This window comes from Patiria miniata, unplaced genomic scaffold (genome assembly GCF_015706575.1).
Source record: "Patiria miniata isolate m_02_andy unplaced genomic scaffold, ASM1570657v1 HiC_scaffold_20, whole genome shotgun sequence".
Lineage (NCBI taxonomy): Eukaryota > Metazoa > Echinodermata > Asteroidea > Valvatida > Asterinidae > Patiria > Patiria miniata.
Genome location: NW_024037059.1, coordinates 42273402 through 42291129, shown reverse-complemented (window position 1 = coordinate 42291129; position 17728 = coordinate 42273402). Strand labels below are relative to the sequence as shown.

Genomic DNA, 17728 nt, shown 5'->3' with positions numbered 1-17728 from the left:
ATGCTACAGTATCCGTCCGCCAAGTCAAGGACCTTTATCTTGGCACGATAAGGTGTTGCTGACTACCTGCCTATCTGGACTATGAGAGACAGAATATTTTGCAAAGATGCTAGATATTTTTTAGAGCTCCCTCGTTAAGAGTAGCCACTTTCCACACAAACGTTTGACTAAAATTAGGCTGTATGAGATGGTTTGGAGGTGAGGTCACAACTCCGGCTGATCCAAGGTCTTCCATCTTGGTGGATTATGGCTGTTGCATGGACTTCTTGACTTGGAGGCTCAGGTTAGGGTTAGGAGTACGTTTCTTGCCTTCCACCTCTACAACCGTGGTTTGACACCCAGACTGACCAATTAGTTGCATTGCCTGCCTGCTTCTTGTAGGTTTTGGGATTCCCTCCCCATCAGTGTGCCTCTGCAAAATTGAGGATCTGAAGAAGGTTTCATAGACCAAATTAAGTTCAACAAAATTGTAAGATTTTCAATAAACCTTCCAATAAACATATATGTGGCTGGTACTCAAACCAGAGCCATTAAGGGTATTCCTCATTTTTTTCTGTTTATATACAGGTGCTTGCATTTGTATTTTCAGTCACCGATATGGTCCACCTGAGCTCATGGAACATGGGGGAATTTAAAAGCATATTTGGCATTGCATTAAGAGTAACCCCCAAGTTGATTTATTTTTTCATTAAATGGAGGTGGGAATCTAACTTCCTGTTGCTGGATGCATAAGGGTAAAAAATAAACCAGATTATTCAGAGCGTGCAAACATGGAGCTAGGGGGTTGAGGTAACAGAGGGTATTGACACAGCAAGGAGCCATGCTCAAGTTTCTTGTTGCATATATCGAGAGGCGGGATGATGAATCATTGCTGAATATCAGCTCACGAACTGGGTGATTGAAAAAGGTGGAAGTTTGGGGGAGGAGGTGGCAGAATGGGGCAGTGAGGAGCTCACTGTTTGGTAAATGGACATATTGGTAGTTACAATATCCACAGATGCACCAGAGGGTCAAATGGACCACTTGCATTTCCTTGGTGTTTCTTTTTGTATAATATTGGTATGAAGTTTGTACTACGAACAGCCCCCTAGTACAAACTCTCCCACCCCCTTCCTCGATAGATACTTTTCTGGTGAAACGCCCACTTCCCCAATCCTTGCCCAATACATCACAACCTTTTTGATCAAAGACATCTAACTATTCTTTATGTTTTTGTTTTCATCTGCAGGTTGGGCTGGTGGTCTGGTATAGCACAGTGTGTTTATGTTGCTGTTGATGAAGAAGAAGATTGTGAGAACCCGGTAGGCCCTGCTTAAAAGAACGCCTGATATTTTGCATGAATTTTGTTCTAACTAAAACATGAACTGATTATACAGAACTTAAGACATGTTCCTATTTCTTCCATCATTGCACTCCTACAGTTAACACCATTATATTGTTGGCATTTTACTAATCATAGCTTTTAAGCCAGTATTGTTATATATATTTGGTTCAACAGTATACAAATAATGAATGTTTAGGAGTGCAGTGTTAAGAATAATGTCATGAGGTGACAGATGGAATGTTCCATTCCACGAGAAGAACATTCCATCCGTCACCGAATAAAATCATTCTTTCCATTGCACGAATATGAAATTCATTATTTGTTTTATACATCACCAGAATAAATCCTCGTCATCTGATTGGTCAGAGTCGCATCATGTGACTGTGCAATAAAAAGTTTTATTTACCATGGAATAAAACTTCTATTTTAGCTGTGCGACCAGACTGTGGATTTGGATGATTAATTCAATGACGTGATCAACAACCAACCAATTAGATGATGGGGATTTATTCAGGCTTTGTATAATGTTGTGGAGCAAAGAAACTGACTTGAGTGAGATTGGAACCAGTGACCCGTTGTGTGCATTTACGGGTAGTACAGGAAACGGGTACCCTATTGAAGTCAAACACAGGTACCCGGGTACCCGTAAAAAGAATCCTTTAACCCCAAAATTCAAATCCCGGAAGTTGTCTAAAGGACTTTAAAGCTTAACGATGTATACTGCAACTTTCGCGAGCGTCATCTGTCGCGCGTTAAAATGCACATAAACATGAAATCTGTTTTGGCTTGCATGTAGCTTGGTTTTCATTTTGAAATCCCCCACAAATGGCATTCAAAACCTTTCTATTTTCATTGTCTGAAAAATTACTAAGTAATTGGTAAAGTTGGTTACGGGTACCCGATCCCATAATCTGGAACCGGTTCGCGGTTGGGTGCTAGGTACCTGGTTCCGATGCACACCCCTTTTTTATTTATTCTGCATGCATTTAATTCAGGATGTTTATTTATTTTTGTAATACGATTATGCATTTTACTTCATTAGTTTGTTTATTGTTCACTTGTTTTAAAATGTTATATTCTTCACTTATGAATAATCTTGTGAATTGCTTGTATAATTTTGTGTGTGTTTCATTGAACCACATGTACAGTGGTTAATAATTGACAATCATCTGAATTGACTTTTGGGTCTGTGTACAGCATCACCCACTTTTGAAGCTGTATCAGACCGGTAGGCCTATTCACACTACAGCCTCTCAACCTGGGTTGAACTCAACCCTGGGCAAAACCAGTGCCGCCCGGGTTGAGTTTTTGATTGTTCACCCTGCGTTCAACCCCGCATTGTTACACACTTGTTTAATGTCAACCGAGCTCATTTCACTTGGTCACTACTGTTTTGAACCCTGGCGAGAGTTTCAACCCGGGTTGAAAATCTCAAGGTTGACGCAGGGTTGAACATTTTCAAGTGTTAAATGCTGCATGTTTTCAACCCTGCGTCAACCCAGAGATTTGTCTACTGTGAAAAGGCCTTCCTTACAGTTATGTGGAGACACGCTCTGCAGCTGCAATTCTCTCATATGAATATGTGACAATTTTGTCACAGTTAAGATTAAGTCACATGAACAGTGTGTCATAGATATGTACAAATGTAGGGCCTGAGTTTGATGTGTATGAACTGGTTCCATGCGCCCTCAATTGGCTGTCATAAGGTCTCACGGCATACTGCCCTCTAAAGCACTTGCACAGACCCAATAGAACATCCAGTAATTGATAGAATAGGAACAAAATGAATGCATATTGCAGCCACTGTTGTGATTTGCACAAGTTGTTCATAATTGTTGAAAGCACACAATTTTAAATATAACTTAACGTCAAGTTAATTTTTTTAAACTTTATTTTTGTGTAAAGATTAATCTCCATCCTTGCAAGTAAAATTTACCATATATGCTTAAATGCCTAACAATATTTAAACATGTTGCCATGCATGCTAATGTTCCTAACTGACCAATGTAAACAATGCTCAAATTACACTTATAATATAATCAGAATAAATTTCATGTGATTTGAATTTGAGAATCTGTATATCCTTTATTGAGACATATACATTGTAACTGTCAAAATAGTCACAATGGACGTACCCTGCTAGTGTTGCCAGGAAGGTGATAACTTTTTGGCAATAATTTTTCGGTGGTCAGACAGAGATTATTTTTGTACCTTGGAGCCAGGACAGGTGGCTAGACAGATAATCAAATAACTATATTTGTTGATCTGCGGACTCTCTGAATAAGTGACTTCAAATAACTTAAAGGCTTGTAGACATTTTTTCCCAAGAAACATGTAAATGTACATGCAGGCATGTATCTTTCCTCAGATCAGCAGATTTTCCTTGTTTTTCACTTTAGACTTATAAAAAATTGAAATACACTGCATAAAATTGTCAGTCTTAGAATTTCTTCTTTTTTGGAGTTCCCAGTTGCATGTGCCTGAACATTAGGTGTGTTCTTTGACTATGAAACCCTTTCAATAACGACAAGAAAGACAGAAAAAAATGGGACAATTTACATTTTTTGAGCTGGAAAAATACATCCCCATCTGCAGCTAGGGTGAAAGGGCTCTCATGACACTCAGTAACAAACAGTTCCAGTAGGATTTGTCCCTAATCCACCTGAGATTTTCGTAGGAGATTCTGAGCGTCTTGTAGCACTAAGTCTTAGCTGTCACACAGTTGAAGATTTCAAACAGCCATCCTGTCCAAATGTGAATGCCGTGTACACTGATCTGTCAATCAGCGAATGAAGTCAGTTGTTAACTTTGTGTGACAGCCAATTGATGTTGACTTCATTTCTAAGGGTTGCACAAGCATGTGACTTGACGTACTCTTGACGTGTTACAATTTGGCATGCTTGAGAGTGACCTGTGTTATTGATCATCCTTTTGCAACAACGGTAACTGTTCAGAACCTGTAAACAATCTCCTAAACCATAGAGCACTATTTCCCTGCTCTGTGTCTAAACTGGTCCCAATTCCTGACCTGCATCTCAGCAAGGCTGTCAACACCCTTCTAACATGCACCCCCCCCCCTTTCAAAAAAAAGAGAAGAAATGATAACTTAGAGCAAGTCTTGTTGGATATCAAAAGTCACTCACAATGCACAAAGAAGTGCTGAAATTATCAATTGAATAAGATATGAACTACGTTGTACCATGGCGGATGTGTTTTTATTCCTCCATGATTGTACATAGCTTCCCTGGCCTTTGACACCAGACATCATACTGAACAAGCCTGTCTTTGATTCTCCACATGAACAGCTGCAGTGATGCCACCTGACAAGCCAGACATGCAGCTGAACTTTAACCTCTTAACCTTTGGCCTGTGTGGCTTCAGCTGTGCCCAAGAACAGACAGTTCTACCACTCGGCAGGTGTTTAAAAAAACGGTACAGCTGGATATCACCCAAATATGAGAACTGGTGTCATCTGTGTAAAGTGAAAGAAGAGTTCCGTTTCCAAGAAGTGCTGAGAATGGTCCCAGGTATGTGGCACTTCCTTTATGAAACTAGGTTTCTTTATTGTCCCTGTTTGATATCTGATTCCTGTTTTCAGAAAATGTGTGTCGGTCACAGATCCTTCACACCAGGATTTGTGTTCTTGCCAAATCCCAAAATACTGTTATGTTACCTGATAGGGTGCTTTTGCAGACATGTAGCGCCTTTATTCATTAATGTGTTAGACAGTCTTTGAAGAAGGTGTGATAAAGCAGAGGCACAGGGCACCCAGTCGGTTTTCCCATGGTAACCAGTTTTGTTTTGTAGAAGTAATTGAGGCGAATGTTTGATTAAACCTATACCAGAGGTAGAAAGCATTGTGATACACAAGTAGCTGTGGGGTGCCATGGTCCAGTGGTTCGAATCCTGATGAGGACATGTTGCTTGTGTCCTTGGGCAAGACACATTGCTACAATTGCCTCTCTCTACCCAGGAGTGTAAATGGGTACCTGTGAGGGTAGAGACCAGATTGCGCTGATCTCGGCTACAGAAAAGTGGTCTCATGGCCTGATGAACAGGGGTAATAAATGTGAAGCGCTTTGAGACCTAGTCCGAAAATTTGGAACTCTCAATACTGTGTATGAGTTTCAAAACTTAAGGTATTTAAAACATGCAATACAAGAAAATAGACTGGCACCTGAAACAACCAGTCTAACACCGCTTCAGTACTGCATCAATCGACCATGGCAAAAGAATTTCAGAAACATGTGGCATGAACTGGGAACTAGTCTCTATTTACTTCACATTTCTCCATAGTCAGCCACCAGACTAATGACACTGAATAAAGAGGTCTTTTCAAATAGTTGGACCATGGTTGGACATGTACCAGTCTAGTCTTTAGCCTCATTTTGAAATCACTTGACTTCCCTCTCATGTTCGAAATATTGAAGAAAAGTCTCCTTTAAAAATTGAAGTGAGTCTGCCAACTTGGTTGGTGAAATGCTGAGGACCTTTTCTTTGCCCAGTGGACTTTTTGCAGAAATTTGCTGGCTAAAGAATGAGTAGAGTTGGCATGATTTAGATTTGCACGTTTCAGAGCCCTGCAGGTCCCAGTCTGTTTGAGACCTAGCTTTTGGTGGAAAGTGCTATATGAGTAACGCACATTATTATTATTATTCCTGATGAGTTATTTTGTGGACAGTAGACAGTAGTACCACCGAAGTACTTTTCATTGATTTTCTAGAGCTTAATTATCAGAACTTTATATAATTTTGTTTACGATTCTTCCTGCTGGCTTCCAGGGGCATGTGAAATGCATTGTTGTCTTTGTGAAAACGAAATACATGTTATCCAAATTCATTTGCTTTGAAAAGCAAAACCTACCAGCAACTTCATGGATGTGGAGTACAGTGAACTACAGAGGATAGTATATTGTGCAAATAATTGAGACAAAGGCATAATTGGGCTTTTGAAATGTGACAAGAAACTGAAACTGAAAAGATAACAACTAATGTGTTTTTAGAAACATTGAATAGAAAAAATGCAGGCCTGCACACCTGAGTAAAAATGCAGACAATTGTTTGAGAGTTTGAAAAACTGTTTTGTTTTTAAATATCTGTCTTCACATTAGGTGAAGACAGTAGTAAACATTGGGACTAAGAATGACTGTTTCCTTCAATTTGTTTGAACGTGTGATGATTACAAGAAATCTGTTTTACAAATATGACTTGCAGCCTAAGAGACAAAATATGTATCACAGAAAATGAGCCAAGTGCAAAAAGGTAAAGGTCTGACAGTTCTCTAAAGAGAGGAAGTAACCACCACAAAAATCCCGAAAGCTGCCAACATGTATTGATCTGTAGAGGAGAAGGGCACCATTGGCCAGCATGGTGTTATTAATGCAAGTACTCCTCACACAACTGAAATCACAACCACCAATCGATTGGAAATCCTTCCACACTGTTTTTCCTTTTTTTCACACTTCCACACCTCAGTGTATCGCCCTCCAGCTAAAACAAACATCCTCAGAACTTTTTGTCAGAATACGTTATTTCTTTTTCTACGTTCTTTTCTTGTGGCAAGGGGTCAGAAAGGGAAGCCGCACAAGCTCAGAGCTACTGCCGCCATCACCGCAGAGCGCCAGGGTTGGACAGCCAGCATTTTGCGCAGGTGAGGTGCACTTAATGAACAATAAGCCCCCAATCAAAGGCCCAATAAAAAAGAGAGAGGCCAACAAGAGAAGTAGGGACAGACCGAGTGCAGAGGGGAAAAGTGCTGCTTTTGGGGCCGATGGGATGGAGTGTGGTGTGTAACACAATCCCAGCACGCGAGTCTTCAATACACAACCCTCAGGATATGAAAAATGAGCCAATGATTATTGCTGCTGGAGTTTCTGATGCTATTGACCCAATTTGGGGCTAGTGTTACCCACAAAACGGATCAGAAGAGGGACCCTCGGCAGGCTGAAAGAAATAAGGAAATAGAAATGCACCAGATTAGATGTTTTCCCCTCCGTTAGTGAGAAGGGGGAAGAAATAGCACCCGGGTTCTCTTAAGGAGGTAACCTAGGCGAGGCAGGATTGGACATGAATACAAGGTTTCATTTTTCTGGTCCACGAGTTTGATTTGTGCGCACTGGTGTCATCCCTCTCTCTGGTGTCATCCACGCGCACACAGGCCTTTTAGGAACCCCTTGAGAGATAGATGAATATTCATATCCTGGGCTTCGCGGAGGCTCTTGGGATTATTTGAGCCGTATCTAAATATGGGATGCTGTCAAATTCAGGAGTTAGATCAGAGATTTTTTTATGGCTCCTTGCAGTAAGTGCTTTGAAGCAGCTGCATGGGTGCTTAGATTGACCACGGACACTTGGCAAGTATAATACAGACAACTTTTGTGGATTCATTTGGTAAAATGCAAATTCAACAGATACTGTATTTCCCTGGCTGTATGTGATGACTATCGTCTTACAGAAGATTACGTTACTTTACAGATGTTTATCTATAGTTTGTGAAAAGAAAAAAATGCTTATTGTTAAGCACCTCAATAGACCATTATCATGTTGCGGCCATCTTGAGTTTTCCCATTCAAATCAACGTAACTAAAGCGAGGCTGTAAAGAAAAATAGTCTGGTTCCTTTTTGCTCAAAAACCCATTATCATTCAGTAATGTTATTGGATACATGGCACATGACTGAAATGGTGGCAGCATGATAAAGGTCTGTTTGCTTTGAGTAGTTTATGCTTTGTAGTTCCATGAAATTTTGCCGTGGTCTTTTTTTCATGGCACTTGCTAATAAGCAGATTTGATTGGGCAAACGTTTATGCCCATGAAAAGTCGGTTGGGTACCAGTTCCATGCAGTTTACATCACTTGAGTTTTGTGATTGGTAACCTGTTTTGTGATTGGTAACCTGTTTTGTGATTGGTAACCTGTTTTGCTGACTGTTCTTGCTAAGCAAATGATTTCATTGCCAAGCACATTTCTGTGCTGAGCAGCCACACATTGATCCCTGCTTCCAGGGGCAAGTCTGGGCACGCGCGCATCAAACAGCTGGCTGACCCCACAAGTTGATGTTGACAGTCAAAGCAGGCAGCAAGCGAAAACACACTGCTAAAGCCTCCAAACAAGGTCAAAAGCTTTTCCTTTTTGCAGTAGATTCTTGAACTTCCAAGTTATTGAAACTTTTTTCTACCCATTTAAGCCGGGGCACGTTCCTGGGCTCCCCTGCTACCCCTGGGGCTAAGATATGCCAATCCTTTCGCAAGCCGGTCTGAACTTTTGAATATTATTACAACGCTCATGTATATCATGGAGTTCGTTGGCTGGGGCTTGAAAGAAACTTTGATCAAACCACAAGCCCAGGGAACAATAGCATTGCGAGCTGGTGGTTTGAATTGCCCGTTGGGCAGCAACCTCACCTCACCTCGGCCACATATAATTACCAAAAAAGTCTTATCAACATTTGATCTCCGTCAACCCTCCAATTTGAGTTTGATCCACTTTCCACTTCTCTGTGTACAAGTGAATTGATTCTAATTTGGGTGTCTCAGCATTTAAGCCGCAGCTAGCGGCTCGATGTGTGGTATAATCCCAATGATATGCCACGATTTTTCTAATATATTATTCAAGTAGGAAACGTTCGGTTAATTCGTCTTGGGCGGAATTGTGTTCATAGGCTCACAGATTTATAGTTTGCCTCATTTTTTTAAAGCCCAGCCGTAGGGAATCATTCTGGATCCTGCAATATCGGGAAGTGTTCTCCCTTCCGCTAGGGTCTTGTTTTGTCGCTATTTTGTTTTTCAAAAGAGTTGGTCCGTTTTTTTCCATCCTCGGGTAAAAGGTCTTTTTACAATTGGTCATCATGCAAATCAAGCCCTGGTCCGTATATCTCCAGGACCCGGGCATTGTGACGCTGATATTGGAGTGTCCTGGCGTGGAAAATTTGGGGCGTTTTGGAGCATTACTCGACATGAGCAATTATTGTGCCCTGTGGATGTGACGCGCTGCGCCAATGCAGAGAGGAAAAAACTGCTGAAAAGAAGACATCTCTGTGTCCTAAAAATGGTTGTCCCAGTTTAGAATACGGAACAAGTTTGGTGAACTCCATACGCAGTGGGTTATAAAAACAAAATGCAGCCCAAAAAACTTCAAGACGTTTGCAAGTAATACTAATATTGGGGAATTGACTGCCATGTCTTGTATTGTGAGTTGAACAATCAGCGGCTCTGTTTTACAACTTGACCTTGCTGGCTCCATGTAGACTATTTATATCAGCCGTGCGAAGCACGCTGGTATACTGTGATCGTCCGATTTCTTTCTTTCTTTCTTTCTTTCTTTCTTTCTTCGGGCAAACGGTCACGTGACCAATATAAAAATGGCCATAACTCCTAAACCATTCAGCCGATTTCAAACAAACTTGGCCAAATTAAACCTTGTCACATGCCCTACCTAGCCATGTTCGTAAAATCCGGCCACTGGTCATTAAAGGGGCAGTAGAGGTCATTTAATGAATATTTACAAAATGCTTCTTCTCCCACAGTCTTAACCCAATTGATGTAAACCTTGGTCAGTTGTTTCTTTAGACCAAGCCTCACAAAATTTGTTCACAGAATTTGGCCAGTGGTCACCTATTGGTCAGTAGGGGTCATTTTATGAAAAAAAATAAAAAGCTGTTTTACATTTTAAATCTTTGCAGCCCTGTTCAGTGTATTTTTTTTTTATCTCTAATTCTCAAATTTCATATTCCTGACTTATTTTGTTGTTGAGTTATTTCAAGTTTTTCATTTTTCAAACACACATAAAAAACAATATAAACACATAGGAATTCTGGGAAGGTTTTAAACCACCACGATACTGTGGATGTTGTATTGATACTGCATACTTTTGGTCTGTTATAGCAGCAGTGCCACCTGTGTAAAGATATGTGTTCAGCCAGATACTCCACCGTGGATTAAAGAGTACGGAGGCCAATAAATAACACTATTGCTGTGGTGAATTTTTGAGTGTTTTTATGGATTAATCTACGGGCATTAACTACTGTTTCATGTGTTGTCTTTACGGCTATTTTTTGTAATGTTTCGGCGGTCTTAATATCAAATATTCATAGTTTTTTTCTCTTACATTCTTTTGCTGATCTCAGCCACATTTAGCGCAGCTTGTGATCAGTACGAGTCAGGATTAAAAAAAAACCGATAAAACGGCAATTTAGGCTGATATCCGTGCTTCGGGAAGCACATTAGCTCTAGTCCCTGTTTGCGAACTCCCAGGATGAAGTTGCATGATCATCAGGCTGAATTCAATTTATTTTGTACTTTCACAAAATTCTGGAAACATTACAGGAAACTTATGGCTGTGGAGGTTTCAATTAGAAATAAGTAAACACAATTATTACCAGCTCTATTAACAAAGTTTATTCCATGCCAGTTATTTCAAATGTTTCCTCTGACGGTTTTGATAGTGTGGTATTTATGTTTCGATAACCGCAGGTTTCTGTTGTAAATACTGGTCGCGCCTTTTTCCTTTGGTGAATATGTTTGTACTACGCTTTTAGCAGAAATATGTGATTATGCGGCGCGCGTGCCACCTTAGATGAAACGACCGATAAGCGAAGCGAGGCGATTCCATTTTGGTGAAGCGCACGCGGATCCTGGAGGGGCTAAGAATAACAAACGACAGCAGCACGCTTTGCTTTTGGTTCTGGCCAAACTAATGAGAACCATAAAATGGGAGTTACACTCGTAAAATCAATATGGACTCATACGTATTTATCTCTTGACTATCGTTTGTTCATTCCCCCGGTGCCGCTGAAGTAGTATTGTTTCTCGTCACTATTGATTGATTTTTTTTATTCTTGTAAAATTACAGAATAGGAAATGTTTGAAATGGATTTCTCCTATTTTTTTTTTTTATAAATGGTTGTCAGCAACATGGATGGTGGTATGACAAGACAAATATCAATTTGGTGTAAATGTCATCTTTTCCCCTCTCTTAGAAAAACCATCCGACACAATTGCTGGTGTAGTCCCGCTCTTCAATTCTTGGTAATTATTCAATTAGCATCCGGTTATTCAGTGTACCGTAAACGAGATATCTGTGACAAGTTAAACAAAACAATGTGATCGGTGTCCTGTGAAACTAGATGTGGTTTCCTTTCGAAAGATACGGGCACTTCTGGAATGGTTTTGGTACAAAGTAGTAGAGGTACTGGTATGCTGATCTTTTTACGCAGAATTGTTCATTAATTATGAAAATAACTAATAACAATAATAATACCGGAGTCTTTTATAGCGCACGTATCTACCAACAATTAGGTACTCAGTCTCAAGGCGCTGGAAATTATGCCAATTATTAAAGAAAACTACTGATCCAGAACATGCTCTGTTATCTAGAGCTGTGGCAAGCATTCCTTTTTTCCTGTAACATGATTGTCTGCAATTTTGCCCACATTCAATGCCTGCTTAGTTTGGGTTAACCCTCCCAAGAGTCATTTCCAGAAACCTTCCTGATCCTCCGTAATTCTCCACTGTATATGCGCCAAAGCTCAATTCACCGTTCAAGGGGCATCGAGTCCAGTGTAATTCATGTACAGTATAGTTGTTAAATATGACTCTATTTTCCCGAATCCTGCTGAATCTGAAGCCTTTCTGGCTTGAGAAGGATCTGTAAGCGTTAGGGTTAATTCTAATATCGAGAGTGCAGTATCAAAGGGGGAAACAGCTTTGAGTTCTAGAGATTGCTGTCAGCGCGTGCAGGTCAATTCAACAATATCATCGCCTGGCGATGTTTTCCAGACAAGAAGTCACTTCCATGCCAGTTATTCGCCTAGGCTGAGTGTCTCCAGCTCATCACGCTGTATTAGCGACGGATAATTGCTGAGTTGTTGCGACGACAACTCAGGGGCGCGCACGAAAGCGAAGAAATAACCCGACGAAAATATTGTCGCGGGTCCCCCATTGGTCCGCCGTCGGATGCCTTCTATCGATTACCGCCGGCCCGTAAAGAAACAAACACTAGCGCGTGGACAATGCCACGCAGTTGGCTAGAGTAGCCGCGCCCAAAAATGAATGACGTTTCAAGAGCGCGTGAGTCCATGCTGAATAGAACACCATACCAAATTACAATTTGCATATAATTTCTGAGGTTTTTGGTGACAATAATTAGTTTATTTTAGTCAGCCCGGCTTATTTTCTGATACCAAAAAAAAAACATAGGCCTACCATCAACAGATTTCTAGTATGTCAAAAAAGCGAGTTAAACCTTCACATAATAGAGAAAATAAAAATAGCTAGTTGTGAACAAACGAATATCTGAAATCCAAAGATAAAATTGTTTGAAATCTGTTCGCATGTAACGAGTAAATTTGACTAATTTTATCCCCCGCTTCTCATCGTGTAACCTACAACATTTAAAACGAACCGAAATACGGATTTCTGATATTCAAAAGTATATGACTATGAGCAAATATTCGTGGAGTTGTTCCCTTCTAGACGCCCAACGTTGGGCGCAGTTTAGGAACCATGCTAATCTGGCGAAACTGGAAATAATTTTGAGTTTATTTTGTACACAATATTGCAGAATCTTTATTCTGGGCATTTCGCAATTAGCAGCAAGTGGTGACACCCGTTGTGTTCCACCATGCAAACATGGCGCCCGATGATGCCCATGATGCACCCTCTCTGTTTGGTTGTGGTTCATCGAGGTGGTCTCACCAAGCATCTACCTTTTCAATCGTCACCAGGCACTGCGGCCAACCCTTCGCCGAGCAAACACGGCCATTGTTAGCCGCACGCGACCCGCAATATTGACCCGCTTCCAGTTTTGTTGTTTTACGCCTTAGCGAGCAAGAACCTCTAGTCCGAGCCAAATTTACCCCTTTCTTATTCTTCCAATCAAAACCAGTATTGATCGGTTGTCATGGTGATGCTATGAAAACATCTTCCTTGTCGTCAGCAAAATGGATTTAGAGTCGCGTGGGCTTAATCTTCGCTGCAAACACCCATAACAGGGGTTACGTCACACCTAAAGATCCCATAATGTTGTTTGTCTCCTATCTTTTCACCGTACCATGATAATCTTAATGACAACTCTTTTGTTAAGTCTCTCGATCCATCTTTTAACATTCTAACGATTATTCTCCCTACCCATGCTTTTTATAGACTCGCGTGCCACAGCTTAAGAGAGTCCCCTTCCGTTCCTCAACAAACAAGAAAATCAAACTTATAAAACTTCTACTTACGGAGCTCAGCTTATTGGAGGGAAGAGAAAGGAACAAAAATCGACCTTTATGATAATGCGGACATCTGGCGACCGACGCCGGGGAACGCTTGACGGCTTGTGATTGGCTGGCGGCGCGTGTCAAATACTGGGAGACGTAAGGCCAGCGGATGAATGGCAAGCGCGGGATCGTATTTGATTTCTTGAATTTTCAGTCGAGAGGGTGAAAATGAAATTTTCGGGAATCGAAAAGGATGGGATCGATTTCCCGTAAAACCATCGTAGTCATTAAGGAAAGGAGTCTCGAACTGACACATTTTGATCTTTGGAGAACCGCTATTGCAATGCCTGAACAATTTGTATTTTCTCAAGTACAATCAGTGATCCATGCCCGTAGGCTTCCACATTGATATTAACAAAAAGTCATCTAGCAAATGCCAGGTTCCATACCAAGAAGGGTTCTGTTTTGTTCAGAACACTCTAAATCCATTTATAAAACTTTATATTATTACGTAAGGAGACAACTGGTAATTTTCTCTTAGACCTTTTGCTCATGCAGGGCTGAATATTAAGAAAAGCAAGCAGTGCAAAGGATATGATACTGCGTACTTGCAGTGTCTTCCCTCGTAATAACCTGAGACCATGACACGGGCCTATATATACAGGTGTCAGAGTCTTGTCAGTCAATCCAGGGATCTCTAAAATGATTTGACTTTCTTTAACCAATTTACACCTGTAGCCAAACTTACGAGTTTACAATCAGTTCGCAAATATACGGTTGACGTCAGGTTTGCTTTGTTGACTATGCAAAGTATCGAAAGGTACTTTTCTTAAATCGCAGCTTCAGTTTTTGGGTTTATATTACTCTTCAAATTTCAATTGTTGAATTTGTCAGTTTCGATGTTACGGTATTTTATGTTGTAAGTTGAACCTGTATTATATACCATGCAATTTGATTGGGGTATTGAAGTATATCACTGCTGGTTCAATAGGGGACTTGCAAGAATACCGACCGGCTATATATCTGTGCCATATGATCAGGTGTCTTTGGAAATACAATCCTAGACGGGACGTTATTAATGACTACCAGCATAAAGTGGAAATGTAATTTTGCTTTGCCTTTCACAAAAGGAAATAAACCCACTGTTATGTACCACGACCATTAACGAACAAACTTGGAGAGCGGTGTAAAAAATACCCCAGACCCTTCAGGCTTCGACCGTTTCCTTCAAATCAAAACCAAAAACCTTCTCTGAATGATCGAGCCTGAGCTAATGTTAAATCCCCGCTCTTTTTTCCCTGCTGGTATTGTTGAATCTTTTCTTTTCTTTCTTTCTTTCTCTTCTTTCCTTTAATGTCTGCTTGTTGTTTGGGCTTTCCAAGCCGGGCCCGCAATGGGCGCCGGAGGGGATTTTGCTCCCCCTCTTTCGATCCCTGATTTAAATAAGAATGACCGGACTTCAAAGGCGCTCGCGTGCCGGACACGCGTCTATTCAAGAGGGCTTAGGCCGGAATGTATTGATTTTTTCCCCCTTTCTCTTTTCTGATAGCACCTCCGGGCCAAAATTCGAAATTCTGAGATACAACCTTTGACAGAGAGTCTTGTATTCCCGGGCACTTTGGTGTTATTACGCCGCGCCGTGCTTGTACGGCGGAAGTGGTGTGTTAGAGTTTTCTGTTTTGCCAGATTCCCATTAACTCCGGCATTGTAAGTTTCTCATTCTCGGTCTCCCGGTTTCAATTTTCACTAACGGTGCAATCTTAGAATATTCAGAACTCTGAAACTAGCTATAATTTTGAACATTATGGCAGGAAGTTCTTTAAAGTTTGCAGCAATAAAAGCTGTACAAGTTGATAAGTTGTTGCAGCCCAGAATCTTCGAGCTCTACGGCTTGCTGAATTGTCTCTCGGTCATAAATCCAGGTGATTTTAACCAATACAAGTGATTCAATCTTAACTGTACGGGGAGTTTCTTTATTGCATATTTTAAGATTTCTTTTCTGACCAGTTTGGAGTTGGAAAGCAAACTTAAAAATGTTAAGTAGAGTTGGAAGCGTGAGAACTCAGGTATCACATGCCCATTTCTAATATCTTCAATATAAAGCAATACAGTTTGTGCTAAAAAGGAACCGATACAATGTGATTTGCAGCACAACAAGGTCCTTGCAGTAAAATCAATACAATAAAAAAATCCAAACATGGAACAACGACCACCTCGCATTTTATTCTCAATATAAATTTACCGGAACCTCATCACCACTTTGCCGTATTATTGGTGCCGCTCTTTTGTCGATAATGCAAGGGAAAAAAACCGCGACCTTCGTGTAGATGAATGGCGTGGAAATTGTGTATCTGTGATCGAGAATTGCAATTATGGGCCATTCACTCCATGTGGATTTTTTCTTCTTCATGATATGTACCGTGAGAGGGAGTACCGGAAATAGATCGAGCGTGGAAAAACACCGTGAAAAATAAAAGCAAAGATATGACTACTCGCTTATGCGTTATCGATTGAGTGTGACCGCTTTGTAGCTGCGCTGACATACTGATATTACAAATTGATCTGTTGATAACTTTGTGGATGAGAGTTCGGCAGTAGAGAAAACTTTAGCGTTTCTGTTTATGAAAACAGACTTATTCGCTAAAACGTAATTACAGGGTATAGTTTGTTGACGTATAGTTGCCTGAATTGACCACTGCACTAAAGCATAAGGTCGTGGGTCCGAGTCCTATCTGAACAAACGTGGTTTTTTTTATCGTAAGGTCTCGAAAACACCGAGTATGCGAAAAAAAATGTTAAATAACATCAGAACTTTAATTAAATACCCGACCTCCCGTACGATTTCTACATGTTAAGATTGTTCAAGTCACCGCTATACCTTAATTTGGAGTTGTACCTTTGACATTTGTAGGTGCACAATAGCAGAAAATACTTCATAATAACCCCACAGAGCCACGGGGCCACCAATTATCACAATAGTAATAGGCCGATCCTAATAAGTTTCTTATGGCAGACAGCTGTGTGTCACGTGACAGCTAGGTTGCATTGTCCCTGCACCTAGGGAACACCTGTTGGGGTTTATATGCCAACCTTTTGTTTACCTTTATGCGCCGAGGGTTTTTACCGGCCGAACTTTTTTTTTCAATGGACGCTCTTTGGGTAGATATTGATTTTGGCTCAGTTCATTCAAGGATAAGTTCCATTGCACGCTTGGGTAGATACGCGTGGCTCCCGTGCCCGTCACACTTGAGTAACCACCAGCACTGGAAATGGTTATTTTTACCCCGTTTCTCTCATATTAGAATCAATTCAGAAACCAAACTCATTGTGTAACTCTTTGCATCCATCTATGCTAGACCTTTACCGTGTGTGTGTGTGTGTTTTTTTTTTTTTATAGATATTTTGTTTTGCGTATCTTTGTGGGCTGTGACGCACGTTTTCTTTTACCCTATTAGGTGTAGAGGTTCAGTTAATAACATATTTTGTAAAGTGACTGTACCTACAGATGACGTCTTAAAAGTAATTTTAAAACACGTCACAAACCGTCTCGTCCTCGACAGTTTGCATCTTGTCATCATGCATATATTGTCTGTGTTCATTACGACTACATTGAAACAGCGCTGTCAGCTTAAGAAACTGTCAAGCCAGTTGCTGAATGCAATCATGACCATGAAAGACTGTAATGCCACAGATCCCAATTAGCAGAGCTCATTATGCGGTTTATCCAATGTGCCAAGCCACATCCTTATTGATTAACCCTAAATCCCTGCATCTTCGACTTCAAATGCGCTTCGTTAACAGTAAACTTTCATGCAAAAAAAGGGAGATTTGTTTTTGATGTCTCGCTTTTGGTACTTTTTTAATTAAAAAAACCGGATGACTTAATAAGCTATTTAACTGTGTAGTACACGCACAATTTGTAAAAAGTAGTCTTTATAAAAATGGATGCGTAATGGCTCAATGCAGTGAGTTTTTCTTTACAATTAGATCCGCAACCTCGTATTCTCCACAGAGCAAGAATGATTTCATATGAAGGCGTTTGTCGTCATAAAGACGTCAGCGTGACACAGCGGCACGTGCCGTGTGGGACCACCGACGGTGATATGCGTCCGTAGATGGTACGCCAAGGGAAAGCGTGGGTGCATAGACTTGTTCCCGTATTCCTCGTCACTATCTTGAATTAGACTTCTCCGAGTCTAATTAATCAA

General features: G+C 40.7%; 1 long non-coding RNA gene across 5 annotated transcripts in view; it reads left to right on the top strand.

Moving 5' to 3' along the window:
• Positions 1–17728, top strand: part of LOC119729309 — a 69305-nt gene that overhangs the window by 40589 nt on the left and 10988 nt on the right. For 3 of the 5 annotated variants that reach the window (XR_005271217.1, XR_005271219.1, XR_005271218.1), the window contains one exon: positions 1229–3389. This is a non-coding gene — a long non-coding RNA (uncharacterized LOC119729309). Of the gene's footprint in view, positions 1–1228; positions 3390–4629; positions 4852–6886; positions 6974–11297; positions 11554–17728 lie in introns of those variants that run through there. The other 2 variants (XR_005271221.1, XR_005271220.1) reach the window with 2 other exon arrangements.